This window comes from Xenopus laevis, chromosome 9_10S, assembly GCF_017654675.1.
Source record: "Xenopus laevis strain J_2021 chromosome 9_10S, Xenopus_laevis_v10.1, whole genome shotgun sequence".
In the NCBI taxonomy this organism is placed as follows: domain Eukaryota; kingdom Metazoa; phylum Chordata; class Amphibia; order Anura; family Pipidae; genus Xenopus; species Xenopus laevis.
In genome coordinates this window covers 81,268,185-81,289,983 of record NC_054388.1, presented here as the reverse complement: position 1 = coordinate 81,289,983, position 21,799 = coordinate 81,268,185, and the positions used below count along the sequence as shown (strand labels likewise).

Below are 21,799 nucleotides of genomic sequence, written 5' to 3'. Positions count from 1 at the left end.
CTACAAAACAGTATTTAGCACAAAACTGCAATTTCACCAGACATTTCTTTTTTCTTAACATGACTTTTTTTTTGAATGCATCTATACTTGGGAAATGCTTTTGGATTATTTCAATTGTAAGGTTCACCTTGTGCTATGATGTAGACTTGTAGACTTGTTTTTTTTCTATTCTTCTATTTAGGGATGCAGTAAATTTACTATTTTAGGATTTAGTCTAACCCCGAAACCTTTGGAAAGATTTGATTTGATTTTTTGGATTGGATTTGGCCAGGCATTTTGATTCAAAAAATCTTGGCCGAATCCCGTACTGAATCCTGGATTTGGTGCATCACTACTTTTATTGTTCACCAAAGTAACATGCAAATGAAATTGTAAGCAATATTTCCAGTACGAGCATACACTAATTACTCTTATGTTACTATAAAAACTATTGTGTTTCGCTCAGGTCATCAACCTGATAGCAAATTAATTAAAAAAATGAATGACTTCAAAAAATTTAAATAATTCAAAAGCTGCAAAAATGAATCAGGAATACTAAATGCATCCTTATAACTGCATCTACAGGACAAAGTGGCTGATTCATATTGAACAGTTTATTTTCAAAGTGAGGCTTGCTTATTAAGGAAAATACATAAAGATGACTAAACCATTGCTGGTCAGATTAATATAAATCTGCAAGTTAAGGGTTTGTGGCTCACTCTATGATTGTACATGTATTATGCAACCACAATGGCAAAAGGTTGCAAATTCTAGAACTTAAAACTACCTGCTGACATATTCTGCACCAGGAGTATGTGAGGATAGTCTGTTGGTATCCAGGAACTGGAGAATGCAGAATCCAATCTGTACACAGCCATTTCCATGTATAAAGCGTTGAATGTGATGCACCATTGGAGTGTCACAGAATACACTTGGGCATTGATACGAAGATCTATGGAAACAATAAACAGAATTATGTGTCTCTCTGTGTCTCAATAAAAAAACAACACTATAACATTTTATTTTGCTATAGGTTCATAAAGAACCACAGAAGCCTGCAAGTGTACCCAAAATATTTTAATACTACTATTATTATAATATATATAATAATCGTTAACACATGGGGGCAAATTCACTAACCTCCGTAAATTCACCAGCGACGGCTTCGCTCACATTGCAACACTAGCGCTAGCGTTACTGCGGCAAGCGAAGTTGCGCTATCGTTGGCTAATTTGCATACGGCGGGAAGTTAAAGTTGAATGGACGTATATGTTGCAGCAAATACATTACAATACACAAGCCCGGGAAAACTTAATAAAATAAAGTTGTTATATTGCCCTACTCATGAGCCCAGTGTATAGTTTATGTGCCATATGTTAAGAAATGTAGGGGGAAGCCGTGTACCCCAGAAAAAATGATCTTTTGCAGCCTATCACCCTGAAAAATGATTAGTCGCCAGCGTTTTTTGGGACTTATAAAGATTTTCAAATATTTTTTGAGGAAGTCATATCTACTCTATTGCACTTCGCCTGGTCTGAGGTGGCAAAGGCAAGTCTGGCGCAAGAGGTAACATTCAGTAAAATCCGCATCTTAGTGAATTTGTGTAGTTACATCCATTCGCCAGAGCGCAACTTTGCCAGGCGTAAGGTCAATCTCCCTTGCTAGCGAAGTTATGCCAGTTACTGTTAGTAAATCGGCAAAGTAACGAAATAACGTCACGCTGGCGACTTTTCGCTAACGTTAGTCACTTCACCCTTTAGTAAATCTGCCCCATAGTGTCTTCAGATAACAAAATATTATTTTTAAATGCTTCAATTTCAGCCCCACGGTCTAAGAAATATAACTTTTCTTTCCCTAAATTTTCTTTACTGACACTTTTATACAGACCAGTTTACTCTAGCTTAAAGGGGAACTATCGCAAAAATTAATATTTAATCTACGCTTCAGCATACTGAAATAAGAAACTTTCTGAATACAATCAATTAAAAATTCTGCTCTCTCAGTATCTGTTTCTCCTGATTCTTTCTTCATGCAGGAGTTGGTTGTCAGATGAATGATCCAATATATCTTATCCTTTTGCCTACAAGATGTATTAGAGCTCACTCTACTAAAATCACCAGATATCCTGTCTCTCTACATGAAGAATTTATGCAAAAGGCAGTTATTTTGTTTGTTTGTACTGGAATCAGTTATTTGAATGAGCTCTAATTCATCTGCTAGGGAGCCCCCCCTATAAGATATTTGGATCTAACTGTCAATGACTATCTGACACCCAACTGCTGCATGAAGACAGAATGTAGAGAAACAGATGCTTAGAAAGGAATAGTGAACATAAACTTTATTATTTTAAAAACCCATACAGAATATTTAATTGATTGCTTTTACAAAGTTACTTGTTTCAGTATGATGAAGCTCATACAAAATTTTCATTTTCTCGATAGTTTCCCTTTAAAGGAATTGTTCAAGGTAAAAATAAAAACTGGGCAAATAGATCGTATGTGCAAAATAAAAAAAAAATTCTAATATAGTTAGTTAGCCAAAAACGTAATGTATAAAGGCTGGAATGGCTGGATGTCTAACATAACAAAACACTACTTCCTGCTTTGCAGCTCTCTTGGTTTCCACTGATTGGTTACCGAGCAGTAACCAATCAGTGACTTGAGGGGGGGCCATATGGGTCATAACTGTTGCTTTTGAATCTGAGCTGAATGCTGAGGATCAATTGCAAACTCACTGAACAGTCATGTCCCATGTGGCCCCCCTTCAAGTCACTGACTAACTCAGAGTTAGAGAGCTGAAAAGCAGGAAGTTGGGTTTTGCTATTATGTTAGACATCCAATCACTCCAGACTTTATAGATTACATTTTTGGTTAACTAACTATATTAGAAACATTTTTTATTTTGCACATACAATCTATTTGCCCAGTTTTTATTTGTACACTGAACAGTTCCTTTAAAAACTTAAAGGCGGCAGCAACCTGTCAGGCTTGTATTGGCAATTTTCCTTCTAATATCTGAAGTCTTACTTTTTGCTCTGTAATACTTTCCCTTTATTAGAATGCAAATTTGAATGTTAAAAATCAAAAGAACACTCACCTGAAACAGTATCTTTCTAGAAAAACCCCAAGGGGCCCATTTACTTAGCTCGAGTGAAGGAATAGAGGAAAAAAAACTTTGATTTTCGAATGTTTTTTTTGGCTACTTCGACCTTCGACTACGACTTCGAATCGAACTAAAAATCGTTCGACTATTCGATAGTCGAAGTACTATCTCTTTAAAATTAAACTTCGACCCCCTAGTTCGCCACCTAAAACCTACCGAAGTTAATGTTAGCCTATCTTTTGCTATCTTTTTTTGGGCGAAGAAAAATCGTTGCGGTAAATCCTTCGACTTCGATATTCGAAGTCGAAGGATTTCCATTCGGCAGTCGAATATCGAGGGTTAATTAACGAACGATATTCAACCTTAAGTAAATTTGCCCCCAAGAGTCGGGTCATTTTTCCCATAAAATTTCATTCTTACAATCCTTTAAGATAATAAGAAAACAACATTAATCTCAAGATAAGTATCTGATATAGTATAGTCTGGAGAGTCCCAAGTCACACAATATAAATACAGTTTGATTTTCCATGGCAAATACAGTAAAGGTTACATCTGTTGCTAAATACTACAATTACACAGTTATTCATGGCTTTTATTATAACAACATATGGGGCCATATTCTAAAGGCAGCACAGCAGTGAAGGTATAAAGCTCTAAATCTCTGGCCTATCCTGATGTAGAAAACTTGAGTAGAAATGGAAGAATAAGCAAAACAGGGGAAACACTTTTAGTTTTCTAGGTTTTGCTTTTTTCTTCTTGTTGATTTCAATGAACCTTAAAATGTCTACTGCATTGTATAAATGTGGTGTGCACACTGTGAAATAGGCATGGCAGACCTTCCACACCGAATTTCTGCAAAAGGGGAACTGACCTTAATGCTACATCTTTAAAAAAAAAAACTGTAGTTATTTATCACAATTTTTGCTTTATTTTTTTTGTATAAAATAAAAGGGGATTTCTATAACTACGTGTTGTTCTATAATCCTTTTAATATTTTCTGTCACAGTGGGAATCAATTTTGTGTTGTGTGTGAGTGTTACATTCTGTCATACTAAGGGTTCATATCGGCTACATTTATAGTTTAACATTTCAGTGGCAGCTGCTTATCCTTTAGCCTATAGATTAATGGCAAACACGGTTTTCTCTGCTGGCAGAGAAAACTACAATACTGCCCTCTACTGCTCCATTTGTGCAGTAACTGGTTTCCACATTCGAGGTGGATTTCTACCTGAAGCTTTTGCTTAGTTTTGTCTTGTTTTTTTTTTTATTTCTTTCAAGTGGTATGAGATATAAGTAAAATTCTGTAAGCATGTCATATAGTAAAGCATGCAATATAGGAAAGCATACAATATACACAGAACTGAAGCTCAACATTATATCAAATGGTAGAGCTTTATAAATACAGTTAATAGTACATAGATGTTTGACATCTACAATTTACATATTGTGACTGAGACAAACTATTGATTTTAATAGGAATAATACAGGTATGGGACCTGTTATGCAGAATGCTCAGGACCTGGGGTTTTCTGAATAACAGATCTTTCCATAATTTGGATCTCCATTCTTTAAGTCAACTAAAAATCATTTAAACCTTAATTAAACCCAATAGGCTGGTTTTGCTTCCAGTAAGGATTAATTATATCTTGGTTGGGATCAAGTACTGTTTTATTATTACTGAGAAAAAGGAAATCATTTTTAAAAATTGCAATTATTGGGATGAAATAGAGATTATGTAAGACAGCCTTCCTGTAATGCTGAGACTTCTGGATAACGGATCCTTTACCTGTACCTTTAAGAACACCAGTTTTTGCGCTTTCATTAAATTTACCAGCCGTTCCACTGGAAAGAAAGAATAATTGAGGGGAAAAAAGGGTCCATATTCAATTTTTTCATGCATGAGGAAAAATAGTGAAACAGTTACATTTTGGCTGAAAGCATAACAGAAAGAAAGCTCCAGACAACAATGAAACTTTCCTTATCAGCATTTTTTATTTAAACTGGAACTGGGAAACATTACAATTACTGGTGGTTTTCAGGCTTTACACTCTACTATATGAGTAACGTGCAGCATTTTCTTCTGTGGTTTCTGGATCTGCCCCGTACTACACTGGCAGGTTGCACACTACTGTATGGAAGTCCACTCTCTGCAATCACTCCATGCTCCCTGTTTGAGTCCAACTGCACTATGTTGTCTTGAAGGTGCAATAGCCAGCTCAATATTTAATTATTTGTCACTTTCCTGCTTAATTTAAAAGGGTAAGTCCTGTATTCTAGTCCTACCTGCCTAATTTTACATCAGCTCTGTCTGTCAGGATCATCAGCTTTATTTGTACTGCTAGCTTTTCAACCCAGTCTATAGCCACAATAGTGCAAGCTATAACACTATATTTATACTGCAGAATGTTTTACCATACTTGAGTAAACAGCTCTTGAACTGATGAGCTCTTGAAGTGATAAGTTCAACTACTGGGATGTGTTGTGGTGTCACTGCATAGTTTAACCCCTAGGCTAGCATGTCCTTTTCCGACTGAGTTAATACCCTATCTGATAGGTTCCTAACCCATGTGTCTTTGGTGTTCTTTGGTGTCTCATCTTTCTGCCCCCAGGTTAGTTCTTCAGCCCTTTTCCAACTGCTGCGTTGTGACAGTAACATGGTGAATTTGCTTATTTGTCGCTCCTTATTCTTAATGTGTTGGGCAATCTGTGCATGTTCAACAAACACAACCACCCTTTCCAGAGTTCCATCAGGCAGTTCTTTTGCCAGACTCAGTTTCAGATGTTCAACTTTCTGCTTAAGGACATCAATGGTAAAGTTGATCTGTCTGATCCGTTCATTTAGTAGATGTTTTGGGGCTTTTTGTAAAATCTTGTTGGCTCTGTGACTTTTTATGGTGGAACTCAGGCGTAGACTACAAGGGGTGAGTCCCTGATGTTGGCATCTGAGATTAAAGCGTAGTTGGTTTCGATAGTCTGCCACTTTTCTTGCTGTTCATATTCCCGAACCAGTTTTAGAGTATTCTCTTCAAAATGAATGGCAATATGACTAAGAAGATTTTCATTCATCCGGGTCATGGTATATCTAGTATATGTAAATCTAAAAACAACTGGACTTGCTGAGTAATCAATGAAGATGTTTCACTACTCATCCGAGCAGCTTCTTCAGTTCAACTGACTGGTGTGGGAAGTTCTCGGCATATAAACTCTTCCACTAATCCAATCACAATGGCACATTGTAACTCTTCAAAGAGGTGACATTTGAAGAAATTCACATAGGATTATCCAATGTGTCATGCAACTTCTAGAAAGAGAGAGTTGCATGAATGGATGTGTGAAGTGTTCTGAAACCGCCGGGGTACAGATGCTAGAACAGCATTGTAAATTCAGCATTGTAATTTAATGGAGCACTTCAGCAGTAGTATCTTGGGAGTTTTAATACTTGCATTCATCTGTGTCAAAATATTAGCTGTCATCAGCACTGCATTTTACAACAGGTAAAAATGAGCTTATTAAATGGCTTATTGAACACTCAATGACCCCTAACTTCATAGCAAGATGGCATAAACATGAAAACACATTGTGTCCAGCATCCTGCTACAACTAAAAGAATGTTTAGAACAGCTAAGACATCTAAGATGTGTTCATGCCAAACTCCTTCTCTAACCAGCCTTCAGGGGAAGTAAAATGAGCATTTGCCCCATATTTCACTCTACTTGGCCTTCAAGATGAGCCTTGTCCCATCAGTGGCATTGGCAACCCCATTGGAAAACCAGCACCACAGCTTAGGTACCCCTACTCCAGACTGTAACTTCATGTGGGCCAGGCTTTACCTTCTATTTAAACAAGCATACTTAAGTACTGGTTTTACAGTATAATCCAGAAAATTATAATATACACAGCTGTAGAGATAAACATTGTTTGCTTTAACTAAATGAAAATGTGAAAAATAATGTATCAGGATAATGCCACACCATTTTTTTCTGGTGGCATTTTTTCATGGTCAGTGGTCACTAACAGGAGGAAAGCATTAACAATGGGCAGAAAAAAATGCCTGGTGTGACATTACCTTTTGTTGGTTTGTGTACTTTCAAATATGGTATGTTCAGCACACCCCCTATTCATTGAACTCATGTCCCTTAAATAACTCTTCATTTTTAAATTAATGGAGAATATATAAACTGTGGCTCTGTACTGCAGGAAATATAGACACTGCTACAGAGAGCATATGATTTTAGCCAAACCTAAGTCTCAAGGGTCAACCCATTCATTTTTGTACCATGGTATAAAAAAGTGTTAAATATGGCTCAAATATGGCCTTTTTTTTCCGTGGTTATTCTGTTCCTTTTTATTGTTTGACCTTATTTTTTTAAAAAAAATAAAAAGCTTGCCAGCCTTTAGGTTACATTTATTTAAATTAAAAAAAAAAGCCATTTCCTTGAAGGGAAATTAATAGACCAGTCCCTGTGTGTCCAACCAGAGGATATGCATTACCCCACAGACTTTCTTATAATTGTTTGTATTGCCCACTATTATATGGTATAGATTTCCATTAAATGTTTTACACCACTAGTTTACATCAAGAATTACCTTCTTATGTGCAATATTCTTAGTGCAAACAAAGCCATTAACTACTACAGAATCAAATTTCTTTTCTCCAAGGATCTGTTGTAAATAATAGACAAAATATATAAATATATCTGGTGGTATTTCTTTAAATTATATATTTTTACTCTTTGGACTAAAGTAATAATAGTTCCAACAAAATCACTTCAAAAGAAAATAAGGATCAGATCATGATTGACTAGATTCAAGAAAATGTTTTTAGTTTCCTTATTTTTTGTATCAATGAATTTCTTTTGTGCAAGTTTATACATTATGAAACTATACAATGCTGCCATTTAGATACTTTAGCATTGAGCTATAGGATTCCATTACACATATTTACCCACTGCACAGTGAGAATGTATTGGCTTTTAATGTAAATGAGTAAGTGACTTATTTTCTAAGAGCATATAAAGTCTTTATTTTACATTGAACAACATTGGTCGGTTTTTTTTTGAATGATAACCAGTCTCAGTAGAAATGAGCATACTTTTCATGCAAATGACATGCAGGTTAGTTTGTTCACCAACTCCCCTGCATTCTCATTAATGTTTCACATAAACATGTTGTAGCAGTATGTGTCAGAAGTGAATATAAAGTGTGCTTCATTCTAACATACAATCAAATAAACATAAGGAAAAGGCTTAAAATCTTTTTTTCAGTGCTTTGTGTTTCCTCCACTGATTCATAAACATATTTATGTGCAGATTTTAATTATAAATAATAGTTAATCAGTGCTATGCCTAAAGCAGACAATTAAAAAAGGACAAAAACATGATTCAAATACAAAACATACGCACTAATTTTGACATACTTTTTTTATGTGAACGAACTGCCATATATACATGTCATCATAATTTTTTACATCAAGACGTACAGTCTGTACAACTCGGCACACAAGTTGCACAATGATGTCTTTCCAGGAGAGCGAGAGGGACTAATTGTACAGTAGTTGCTGCAGCAGACACATTATGTGATTGTGGTTTGCAGATCTGTGGTTAGAAAAAGTGCTCAGGTTTAACTCTGAACAAAGAACTGACAACACAAATTTATGAAAGCAATCAGGCCACTAGAAGAAAAATATTACACATTACTTACCCTATAGGGCCATTAATCCTTCTTAGTTATACAGTATATATATATATATATATATATATATATATATATATATATATATATATATATATATATATAACAGCGTCGAGGAAGGTACGCACTCACAGGTCTTATGAAGAAAAAATGGTGTTTATTATTCAAAGCAAAGACTGACGTTTCGGCTAGCACTCTAGCCTTTCTCAAAGGCTAGAGTGCTAGCCGAAACGTCAGTCTTTGCTTTGAATAATAAACACCATTTTTTCTTCATAAGACCTGTGAGTGCGTACCTTCCTCGACGCTGTTGTTCTACTTTTTGGGCTTATCGCACCCAGGCAACATTTACCTACTTACGTGTTGTGCTGGCCTCCAATAGTTTCTATATATATATATATAGACAAATACAAGATTCCTCTGCACTCAACCCATTATCAATATATTTAAGACAGCGACATTTTGTGCATACTGCTACTGAAAAATGCCTTACCCTTTAAACAAAACAGGGATTGTTTGTCCATATATTGCAATATATTTAAGCTGGCCAACTACGTCAAAGTCATCCCATATCTGGCCAGTCCTATGCTCAATTTTCATCTGATTCATTAAGAATTCTATGGTTTAATTATACATTTTATAAAAGGGACGAATACGTTTTACCTGCAACTTGCTAGCTGCTTTCAAAGTAAAACTCCCAAACTTGGCTGCCCTTTTATTAGACACCAGTGGGATCACCTGACTATAGTTGGAGGGGGTGGGAGCTACAACATGGAGCTGGTCACTGCTTCTGTATAACTATAACAAACAAGGGAAAGTTGTGCTCACCACTAGTTTTTAAAATCATTAGGCGGGGGTGCAATGAGGGTGTGACCACAAAAAACATATAGACAAATACAAGATTCCTCTGCACTCAACCCATTATCAATATATTTAAGACAGCGACATTTTGTGCATACTGCTACTGAAAAATGCCTTACCCTTTAAACAAAACAGGGATTGTTTGTCCATATATTGCAATATATTTAAGCTGGCCAACTACGTCAAAGTCATCCCATATCTGGCCAGTCCTATGCTCAATTTTCATCTGATTCATTAAGAATTCTATGGTTTAATTATACATTTTATAAAAGGGACGAATACGTTTTACCTGCAACTTGCTAGCTGCTTTCAAAGTATATATATATATATATATATATATGGCAAAGTAGAGATCGCACTCACAGGACTTACTCATAATAAAGTAGCTTTATTGTGGACAGGTGCTGACGTTTCGGCTGAGACAACAGCCTTTCTGTTGTCTCAGTCGAAACGTCAGCACCTGTCCACAATAAAGCTACTTTATTATGAGTAAGTCCTGTGAGTGCGATCTCTACTTTGCCTAATAGATGTTCACTGAACCAGGACTGCACCCAGGCAAGCTAAACCTCCATTTCGTGAGTGCCGGTTCTCCTGCTTTACATATATATATATATATATATATATATATATTACACAAAAGGACAGGTGCACTCAGAATACCTGTAAATGCCTAGGTGCTGGAACATAGAGACATAATCATAAACTACAAAAAGTCTGAACTCATAGGTCTTTGTGAAGCAAAAAGAAAGTGGATTTTTCAATGTTTCGGCTCCTAAACGCGAGCCATCATCAAGGGGTGCAGGCCACACACAAACCTAGTAATTTATACACATCAATATTGAGAAAAGAGCGCCAAAGCCCGACAATGACGCTAGTAGTGGGCGCGATCAAGTGGTTAACATCATCAGTGAAAGTCACTCAATTGTGTATAGTGTGATACTAACCCGTGATAAGCTATCCATTGGATAGTGTGTAGACAGCTGATTATTCAGTGCATAGGTGATAGCGAAAAATAATATCATAACTGGGTGAGCATTAAAAAAAAGAGAACTGCAAGAAGGGTACCCACATGGTTTGATGTGATCAGGGGTAATGCCTTCTTAATACCACCGATAAGTAGATCCGACAGCTATTATTGAAATGTGGTATTTTGCCTCCAATCCAGGTACGGTCACGTAATAAAGAGCAGAACCTGCGTCCAACCTGCGCCTTTCGTGAGCCACCTCCTAAATGCAAACACTTATGCATGACAAGCACATAACTGGACCTTACCGTGCTGCCACTCACGTAACACGCTAATAGGAAGACCAGCTCAGTGTGATCCAAATGCGTACCGGTAATCTACACCCATTATGCTGGAGTGGCCAGGTCCCAACTAGTACATCGTGAGTGTCGCCCACCTGCTGCACAGCAACATGTATGACTTCTACTCACTTGCTAGCTCTCAGCTGCTTAGCCACAATGCTGTTCCTATATTGGCTAACCCAAGGGAGAATTACATGATACTTCAGTCTATCAAGTTGGTACTATTGGGCTATCTGCAGCAATTATACAATCAACTCAATTCGCGTGTGTGAGCTTTGGCCAAATACAGGCAAATCGGTACCAACCGTACTCAGTTCTCGTGCTTCAATATAACGGTATCAATTGCTCTATAATAACAATGTTATGTACTTGCAGGTACTGCTGAACGTCACCCAAACCCTGTGTTGGGCTTGATAAAGGGCCCTGTGAGGCCCGAAACGTTGCCATTTTTGTCTACATTTTGTCTGCAGTTACTGGATAGTCCAAACCCTGTGTGGGGCCGGCCTTCATTCATAGCTGTACTGGAACTCCCAGCGGGGAAAGAGTTATCCTGAAAAATGGAAACACAAAAACTTACTCGTTAGTCAACCACAGTGTTATGAAGTATCACCAATAAAATGTATCAATAGAATATCTTATGTCTGATTTGCACAATAGAGGTTTTGGTCATTTAGTAGAGCCATTTGTGTCTGCACATGCAAACAATTAATAGTCATAGTAAATGTCATATGGTATATGATTCCAAAAGACAGCTGTGATTGTCCTAGGGCAGACCAACATCAGTATTGCGAGGGACAAGTAAAATGTTCAACCAAATACTGGAGAATAAGGCAAAACATTATATATAAACACTGACAAAATAAAAAAAAAACTCTGAAAAAATTGTTGCACACAGATCCTTCGTCACTCCTGATGTAAGGTACGGGGCTGTTCACTTGACTAGTCCACACGACAATAGGGGTTTGCCAGCTTAGTCTCATGAACCCTAATTGTTAGAGAAAAAAATTACTCAGAAAAAATGGGACATTGGAAGGGTTTCCACAGGTAAAGCAGACCAGTCTGTGCCCAAACACTGGCTTAAATACAGGCACACTCTCCCACAGTTCCGACACATGCTTATTGACCATGTCCCCGTACAACTCCGAAGTGGCAACAGAGATTTATTACTAATGCAAAAGGAGTCTATGTGGATTTACAAATTGGACACTTTGGCTCCTAAAGGTTTGAATGAAACCCTTCCAATGTCCAATTTTTTCTGAGTAAATCTGCAGGACACTTTGGGGACTGTTTTGATCTGTGTATATGCCACAAATATAGCCTCCAATCTTATCCAGATTAAAAAGTGGTTTAGTTTGTGACAGGTTATTGCATTTGGAGATTAATTTACCAAGTGGCACACTTTACAAATGTAAACAACTATAAAGTGTTTTTTTCAGATCCAATTTTAACTGGACAAATGATATTAACAGAGAACATATTCTATTGTTTTATATAATTTACCTTAAAGGACCATGCAACTCCTGGAAACTATAATCCTCTACCTTGAAGTCTCCTTATCCCCTCATTTATTTTAATGTAGGTGCTTACTTTACTATCAATACTACGAGCTGCATCCTTCATTGCACTGCTGTTTATTTTGTTTGTGCATAGTAACAAGGTCTTGGTCTGAGTATAGACTGAAAAGTTATGGCAAACTGGCATAATACAACAAACTTTTCTAGTTGATCAAAGTTCTACAGAGAAAGCTTGCATTACTGAGATGAATCAAGGGTGCTTCTGAATTCAGTACAAGTAGGATTATCTTTTCATACACATATATTTATATGGGGATTGCCTTGTCATTTAATACCAAGAATCTCCCTTTAACAGCTAATCGTCAAGTGTCTTAGCATTCTGGTACCTGGTGGTGTTCACCCAGGCATCTAGGGAAACAAGGCACCACTAAAGACCATAAGAAAATGTGTGCTGATAAGAATATGACATATAGCTTCATTGGTTGCTATTCTGCCAGCTGATGCAGCAAGGAGCACCAGGGGTGCCTAGACCAGAAAGGAATTATGTTTTACTGAAGACCCCTGTTGATCTAGTTTCTCCTCCTAACATATTGGGTGAATGAAAAGGTCTTGCTCTAGTTCTGTAAAAGGGCATCCAACCCTCTTGAAGACAAGAGAGGCACTCTGGAGAAGTTTTGAGATTTTGCATTGTTGCTCTTAAATTTATTTCTGGCATACTACTCGGGAATGTAGAAGGATTCAGTCTCTGTTAGCAGGGATTTTGAAAGTCTGCTGGGAGATTTTGTGTGCCTGGAATGTGCTAGGCTACCAAGAACAAAATATTTTGAACTTATGATCTGCATATTATTGCAGAAGGCTTATACTTTTGATGCAACCATGTTCCTGCCGTGAAATCTACTGCTAGTGTTCAATCAAATAGTACATCTAAAGCTTCTTCAATATTAAAGGTGTTATTTATTAAAGTCCGATTTTTTCTGTTCAGACTTTTAAAGGGAAAAAATACAATATTTTCGAAAACTCACATTTTTCGAAATTTATTAAACACCGATGGTGTTAAAAGTACGAATAACAACGTACTCCATCTCAAACCTGCTGAGGTCACGTAGAAGTCAATGGAAGATGTCCCTTGTACAATAAGAAGATATCATGATCTGCACTGGGTTTCAATCAATAATCCAAAGATTTTGTAGTTTCGGGTGTCAAATCTAAAAAAGTTGCAGTTTTCGTAGACAAATCCTGAAAAAAATTGTACGATTCGGATTTTTTCACGATTCTTTTCTCGCACAAGAAATTTTTGTGAAAATGTATTGATAATAGGGTGGAAAAGTTCATGCAGATTTGGCCAGAGTGGTTTTCAGAAAATAGTGAGAAAATATATCGGATTTTGATAAATAACCCGCTAGGTGATTAAAAACTTTAATCACTCTAGTCAAGGCAATAGCCGGTCTGAAAGATGTAACTGCAGATATATACTTCATTAATTCTATTTGTTTCTACATGGGATTACAGAATGCTGCTGCTGCATCATCTACTGGAAGGGTTATTTTCTGCGTTCAACACACTACTATCGCATCTACCTTTGGTGGATTCCCAAACAATTTTATAAAAATAGTTTTCTACCGGATACATCTTGGAAAATGTACCCTTAACAACTACTTTTTTAATTTTACTACCTAAAAAGAAAGTATACAAATAGTAGTCATTAACTTAGAATTTATTAGTTTGTGTTGCAAATTGTCATATTCTGCAAATAATTAGGAAAAAATTGTGACCATAAGAGACTCTGCTAGAAAAGATTGGGTTCTTGTTAGTAATAAGTTAATGCCCAATCAACCCCTCCTGCCCAAGGTATGTGTGGTTGTTCTTATTACATAATAAAATTGGAAACTAATGCACAAAAAGAAAAACCTAAACATATAATACCTCTGCCAAGTTAAATCCTCCTTCAAGAAGATATTTTCTCCCTCCAACCGGTGTGCGTGGCTCTCCTGGATCCAGCAGAGCAATAGAACAAGTGGAATCAGATGGTGTTGCTATCAGAAGAGCGTGCAAAGTTTATTGCAATCTTACAGCAGTATGTACAAGCACGGAGATCTGAAATAATGATATGATTTAAAAAATAAAAGGGCTTATCCAGAGCATATTCCAAAATATAAAAAGCTTTGAGCCAGTGTAAAGTTCTTCTGTTAATTATCCGAAGTGGAAATTCAGACAGCTGGAAGATTACAATACCAGTCACCAGAGAGTAAGAGCATTCAAGCGATGCATGGCTGGATGTCATAATAATCAAAAAGCAACTGACATTTAGAAATCGATTTTAGAATATTCGAGGTTCAAGTACATATTCCAGAAGTATTCCAGCTGAAAGGGAAAGCTCAAACCCAGAAAAAGAAAATACAGAAGGAACAGATTGAGAATTTGGATATCAACCGGGATATGACATTAGAATAAGGGAGCAGTGAGAGGCAGTGAAGTGTATTTTTGATATAACTGCTATATATTGCATTATTCCTTGTGCATATTCCTTTTAAACAATTTCTACCTGCGATTTATTTTATTGCTGGAGGGAAAGCATATCAGGTGATTTGCCCCCACACCACTCCTACACCCTTCTTCGGCTAAGAATGGGGGTAAAAAAGGATTAGGAGAAAAAGGGAAAGAAACAAAAGAAACATTGGGGGGGGTGAAAAACACAGATGGACAGCACAGAGTCCTTTCCAGAAAGAAGGATAAAAGTTAAAGGTATACTGTCATGGGAAAACATGTTTTTTTTTCAAATGTATCAGTTAATAGTGCTGCTCCAGCAGAATTCTGTACTGAAATCCATTTTTTTAAAAGAGCAAACAGATTTTGTTATATTCATTTTTGAAATCTGACATGGGGCTAGACATATTGGCAATTTCCCAGCTGCATCCAGTCATGTTACGTGTGCTCTGATAAACTTCAATCACTCTTTACTGCTGTACTGCAAGTTGGAGTGATATCACCCCTCCCAGCAGCCTAACAACAGAACAATGGGAAGGTAATGAGATAGCAGCTCCCTAACACAAGATAACAGCTCCTTGGAAGATCTAAGAACAGCACTTAATAGTAAAAGCCAAGTCCCACTGAGACTGATTCAGTTACATTAAGTAGGAGAAATAACAGCCTGCCAGAAAGTAATTCCATCCTAAAGTGCAGGCACAAGTCACATGACTGGGGCAGCTGGGAAAGTGACAAAATGTCTAGCCCCATGTCAGATTTCAAAACTGAATATAAAAAAATCTGTTTGCTCTTTTGAAAAATGGATTTCAGTGCAGAATTCTGCTGGAGCAGCACTATTAACTGATGTGTTATGGAAAAAAACACGTTTTTTCCATGACAGTATCGCTTTAAAATAAACTATGGGAGATGGCTTTCCCATAATTTGAAGATTTCTGTATAATGAGTTTCTGAATAAGGAATCCTGTACCATTATATTTTATTACAGTTATATGAAAACGTTTGGGAACCCCTCTTAATTCTTTGGAGTTTTGTTTATCCTTGGCTGAGCTTTCAAAGTAAGATCAAAGAACAGCACTCAATAGTAAAAGCCAAGTCCCACTGAGACTGATTCAGTTACATTAAGGTTAGTTCACACAAGGAGATTCAGGGAGTTTTTGTTGCCTGGCGACTAATCGCCTCTTCTTCTGGGCGACAATCTCCCCAAACTGCCTCCTCGTGTTTTCCCATCCGCTTTTATGATAAGTCGCCTGCGCTAAAGCACACAGAGCGATGCGTTTTCAGGAGTCGCCGAAGTTCCCTCATTATAGCGGATGGGAAAACACCAGGAGGCAGTTCGGGGAGATTGTTGCCTAGAAGAAGAGGCGATTAGTCGCCAGGCAACAAAATCTCCCCGAATCTCCTCCTGTGAACTAACCCTAAGTAGGAGAAATAACAGCCTGCCAGAAAGTAATTCCATCCTAAAGTGCAGGCACAAGTCACATGACTGGGGCAGCTGGGAAACTGACAAAATGTCTAGCCCCATGTCAGATTTCAAAATTGAATATTGCTCTTTTGAGAAATGGATTTCAGTGCAGAATTCTACTGGAGCAGCACAATTAACTGATGTGTTTTGGAAAAAAACACGTTTTTCCATGACAGTATCCCTTTAAGAGAAATAAAATTGTTCATTACAATAGGAGAAAACTGTTCCCCAGCCCAAACTGTCATAACCCATCTATGACTTTTACAGATATACAGGTATAGTATGATCACAAATTTAAAAAAAAAAACATCATAAATTGAAACAAGTTAATAGGCCAGATGCCTTCCTTGATTACAACAGATTATGGAGAAGTGAACCTGGCATACCAAATTTTAGCAAACTTGGCTTGGATACTCCAGATATAGAAGTAACTTTATGAAAAAAGAAAAAAAGTATTGACAAATGAAGAAAGTTGTGTCTTCCCACTATTATACAGGGTCTAAATTCATGCCCCAACTAACCTGTATACCCCATAAACTTTTCTGAAATCTCCTGGTTGCAACAGTGACTGCTGAAAATTTGCCAGCAAAGTCAGACAGTGGTGTCTCCTTCGAAAAGTTGTGAATTTCTCACTACAATCATAACATTCTTTGCACCAATACTGCTTCAAATCACTGTCCTACAAAAACACATTAAGATGTAAAACAAATAAACACATTACTATAATAATAATGCAATTTCATTCTGATGTTGGTGTATTTGTATCGTGCAAAATTAGAAAAAAAAGAAACATCACTACAAGCTTAAATAAAAACATTCTTCCTAGAGTCTAATGTTCATTTTTATTTCATACCGGACTTTTTCCATCAGCCGCTGTAGTACTATGGTCAGTGCGAGGGTCATGCCTGAGAGGTGGTTTTGCTTTTCTGTGTGTTTCTAAGAATAAAATTCAATTGAAAGCAGTGGTCCTATATTTAACAATACATTTTTAGCACCTACAGATTAGACAAAATGCTTAAAAGTTTTTTTTGTGTTGCATACTTCCTTTAATTTTAAAATCAACTCCTGATAAACCTTTATATTTTTATATTTCAAGAGAAAAGTCTCAGAGAAAAAACACAGACAATCATACCATGTGACAATTAAATAAATAGTTGTACTGCTCCATCAGTATTGCTGGCTTTTCAGATCAACTAAGAAATCTGTGTATTTTTTCTATTTTTATTAGACACGGGCAAAGAAAGAGCTTTTAACCAAAACTATGTAAAATTTTTTATCCATTTACTTCTGAAAAGAAAAGGGTGAAAGTAGAAGCAACAGAGGGGGGTTGATGGGTGGGAAGGGTAAAGAATTAAAACTTGAGACTTAAATATCAGAAAGGGTAGAATAGAAAGTATTGTTTTTAGAAAATTGCCAGCTTCAATGTGAGCACTGTCAGGGCCGCCATCAGAAATCACAGGGCCCCATACGACAACATTTCCTGGGCCCCCTGGGCTGCGCCCACCGCAAGCCCCACCTACAGGTCCACCCTCCCCACCCCACAGGTCCGCCCCCCACCACACAGTAAAAAAACAAAAAAAATATTGGTGGCTAGGGTTCCCACATGTTCATAAAAAATAAAAAGATATTGGTGGTCAGGGCCCCCCATAAAAAAACATTTGTGGCCAGTGCCCCCCCATTAAAAAATATTGGTGGCTAGGACCCCACATGAGAAAAAAAAAATTGGTGGCCAACCCCCCCCCACATTATAAGAAAACTGGTGGCCAGGGCCTCTTAAACGTCCATGCCTTCCCGAAGTCAGCAGCTCTCAGAAAGATGGGGGGGCCCGGCTAATCAAGTAAGTGTGGCATGGCCAGGGCCCCCCTTACCCTCGCTGCCCCCCTACAACTCTCCCTCCCTGTCCCCCGCTGATGGCTGCCCTGAACACTGTATTGCACAAGGCAAAATAGAAGTTACATTGAGTTATTGTACCATATACATATAAGACAGTCAATTATATTTCTTTAGCTACTGATCATTAATCACTGTAAGATAAATTATATACAAATAATATATTATTTATTGATAAAGTAGTGTCAATACTGTGAAGTTAAGACTTAGTTGAAGAGTAATCATTGGCTCATGTCATATATGGCATATTTCATTACCTTTTTAATTTTAATGCAGGTGAAAAATAATCCAAACATAGCCTTGCAGTCTGTATTTGCTTTAAATGTAACCTACCTGCTGTCACCTTTAAATAAGCACACAAGCTCTTGTGGCAAGTGTAATAAACAATATATTGCAGATTCTAAACTTACACTTATAAAAAAGCATCAGGGAGCATATTTTAAACATATGTAGTCAAAAATGCCAAACGCAGGTTTCCAAGCACTTTGCTAAATGTAACAATAGATCACTTTCTTATTTTACAGAAACTAATAGAGAAACGGTAGTTCCTAATCCTAGAGTGTGCAATCTAACCACAGGGTCACTTAGAAAGGTAGTGAATTTTGGTATTTATACAGTAGACAACCCAATGGAATAAATCTGGAATTTGATATATCCTGTAACACTAAACAGGATAGCAACTTAGTTTTAAAATGCAATGCATACTTTGTAATTATGATTAACTAATGTATATATTTTTTATTTGATATTTTGTAAAGCTAATTTGACTAGCCAATGTTCATTTAAAAATATGTTTCATTTGTCTATGATTATTTGCCCCCTATGGGCATGAATATGTAAGGCTTATTTTCTGCACATTGTAAGGATGAGGATAGTTTAAAAATAAAATCATCTTTTCTGCTTTGGCATAGTTAGTGCCAGCCTGCCTTTTATTTAAATTTAAATGGATACTCCATCAGTTGAAAGTCTGGGGCATGTGCACCTGGACCCACCTACCAATATGGTAAGTATAGCTTTCTTAATTCAACTGGTTTATTATTGAACTAAGGATAGGCAGGAAAGGCACGTACCTTGTGCACAACAGTAGGGTGTAAGCAAAGGGAAAGCGGTGAAGAATACAGTAAGTGGAGACCAAAGGCATGTGAATGAGAACCAAGAGACATGCAGTTGATGTGCATAGAGGCAATGTGCTTGGCCAAGTACTATTGCCTTGGGGTGCAAAAACTATTGGCCAATATCTGGGATAAATGGAGGCAAATCTTACCAGCAATGTTCAATATATATTGGAAAGCCTTACCAGAAGAGCACAGGCTGTTAGAGCAGCAAATGGAAACTAAATTAATAATAATGCCTTTGTATGTGAGCAAAATATATTGATATGTTTGTTTAGCCCTCAACCCCTTCCACAGCAATTTTTTTTAATTTAGAATTTAATGGTTACCTGTTTGGATTGTTATTGTTTTGCTCTGCAACACATAAACACCTATTGCCCATGCAGAGTAGTAAATCAAGCTGCTCTCTTCTCTAAGTGGATAAAACAATAACAACTGTTTCTTTTAGTTACCTGCTTTCTCATGAAATGGTGTTCATTTATATGGTTTGTTTCTAACAGATTTGCAAAAACTTATGAAATTGGGAGTAGCATAAAAGGCTAAAACTGCAGTGAGCCATAAAAATAATGGTAAATTGTTTATACTTTTTTCAGTATATAGTTGAACAGAGAGAGTATAGTTTTCACACCTGAGGTAGCTGAGCCTCTTCTCTATATGAATGACTGCTTCTTGTACTGCACTGGAGACTTGATGGAATGCAAACTAGAGGAATGATGTGGACTGGACCAGGCACCTCTCAGAACTGGGTCACTAGTTCCATGTTCTCTTTTATCAAATGTTGTTGCAGCTCTGACTTCATATGTGGGGGGTAAAAGGCAAATAGACAGTGTATCACAAAAACAATTGGGTGCAAATAGTATTTCACCTCAGATTTGAAACATTCCAAAGATGCATAAAACCCCCTTGCAAGTAGAAGTAGGGCATTGCCACAGTGAACTTTAGGGTAGGTGATGTGTATGACCAAAATCACTTGTACTCAAGTCAATTCATTCTATGGTATAGGACAATTGTTCTCCAATTGTCAGGCTTATTTGCAAATCAAAATGCAAATTGCAAAACATTTTCAATTTATTAAAATACATTTTAAGTGCATGTGATATGCATATAATAACTGTATATATGGAAAATTAGCAATAATGCTCCATTAGACGCTAAAACATACCTTTTCTGAAAAGAAAAAGACTTACAAAGAAGCTATAAACAGATTTAAATGGAGGATCATCTTTATCTGGTGAACTCAGTGGTTTAAAATGTATAAGGTGTGATGGGTTGCTTGAAGATCTTGGCAATTCGCTGGCACATTCTAGTGTGGGTGAAGATTTATCATCTGTGGCCATCTCATGGGAGCTGAGAAAACAATAATAAATGCAATTTAATAAGAAAGGCATAAATACTGAATAAGAAGATCTGGTGTGGCCATACATAGTAGTCCAAATAACACTGATCCTATTCTGGTGGTAGCAAAATGACCAGCTCATAAATGTAGAAACTGCATTGTTAGCAGCTGATATTGAAATGCACAGCAACAAGTGAACACAGGTAGGTCGCAATATTACATATTATACTAAGCTACATATTACAGCAACATTGGTGCATATGTAGGAAACATATATTATTTCATTTCTTTTCAATCTACTACAAATAGAAAGTACAGATATGGGGAACTTAGAGGTATATTTTTTCTGATGGTAGAGATTACAAATTTCAATCTGCCTTCAGTCATATGAGAGTCAGGTTTCTAATAGCAGCAAAATAACTGAATGCTGTAACACAGTAATTTCTTGGGTAAGTATGAAAAGGATAATACAGGGATGGGATCCCTTTTTTGGAAAGTTCTAAATTACGGAAAGACCGTCTCCCATAGACTCCACTATATCCAAATAATCACATTTTAAAAAATCATTTCCTTTTCCTTTGTAATAATAAAGCAGTAACTTGTGCTTGATCCAAACAAAGATACAATTAATCCTTGTTAAATGAAAAATGTGATTTCAGTTAATTACCAAAAAAATGACAAAATACGGGTTTATAATCCCCTCCTTGAATATGACAAATAGTGATGGGTGAATTTATTCGCCAGGAGCAAATTCGCGGCAAATTTGCGCGTTTCGCAGCCAGCTAATAAATTCACAAAACGCCCATGAAAATTCATCGCCGGCGTCGGAAAAAACGGACGCCGGTGCCGTTTCACAAATTTTGTGGGAAATTCGCTAATTTTTCGGCAAGACGAAATGGCGCAAATTCGCCCATCACTAATGACAAACTTAAATCATCACTGGTGCAGCCAATTCTTTTGCAAAGTCACAACATTTGTAAAATGGAGATCATTTGCATGTAATGGGTTTCAAGTGATTGTAGGAAAAAAAACACCTGTATCTGGAACATCTCATTTCTAGTTAGTC

The 21,799-nt window shown here is 36.9% G+C and overlaps 1 pseudogene; it reads right to left on the bottom strand.

The window, feature by feature from the left end:
- Positions 1-20,734, bottom strand: part of LOC108702294 — a 58,742-nt pseudogene extending 38,008 nt beyond the window's left edge.
- Positions 20,735-21,799: the final 1,065 nt, after the last annotated feature.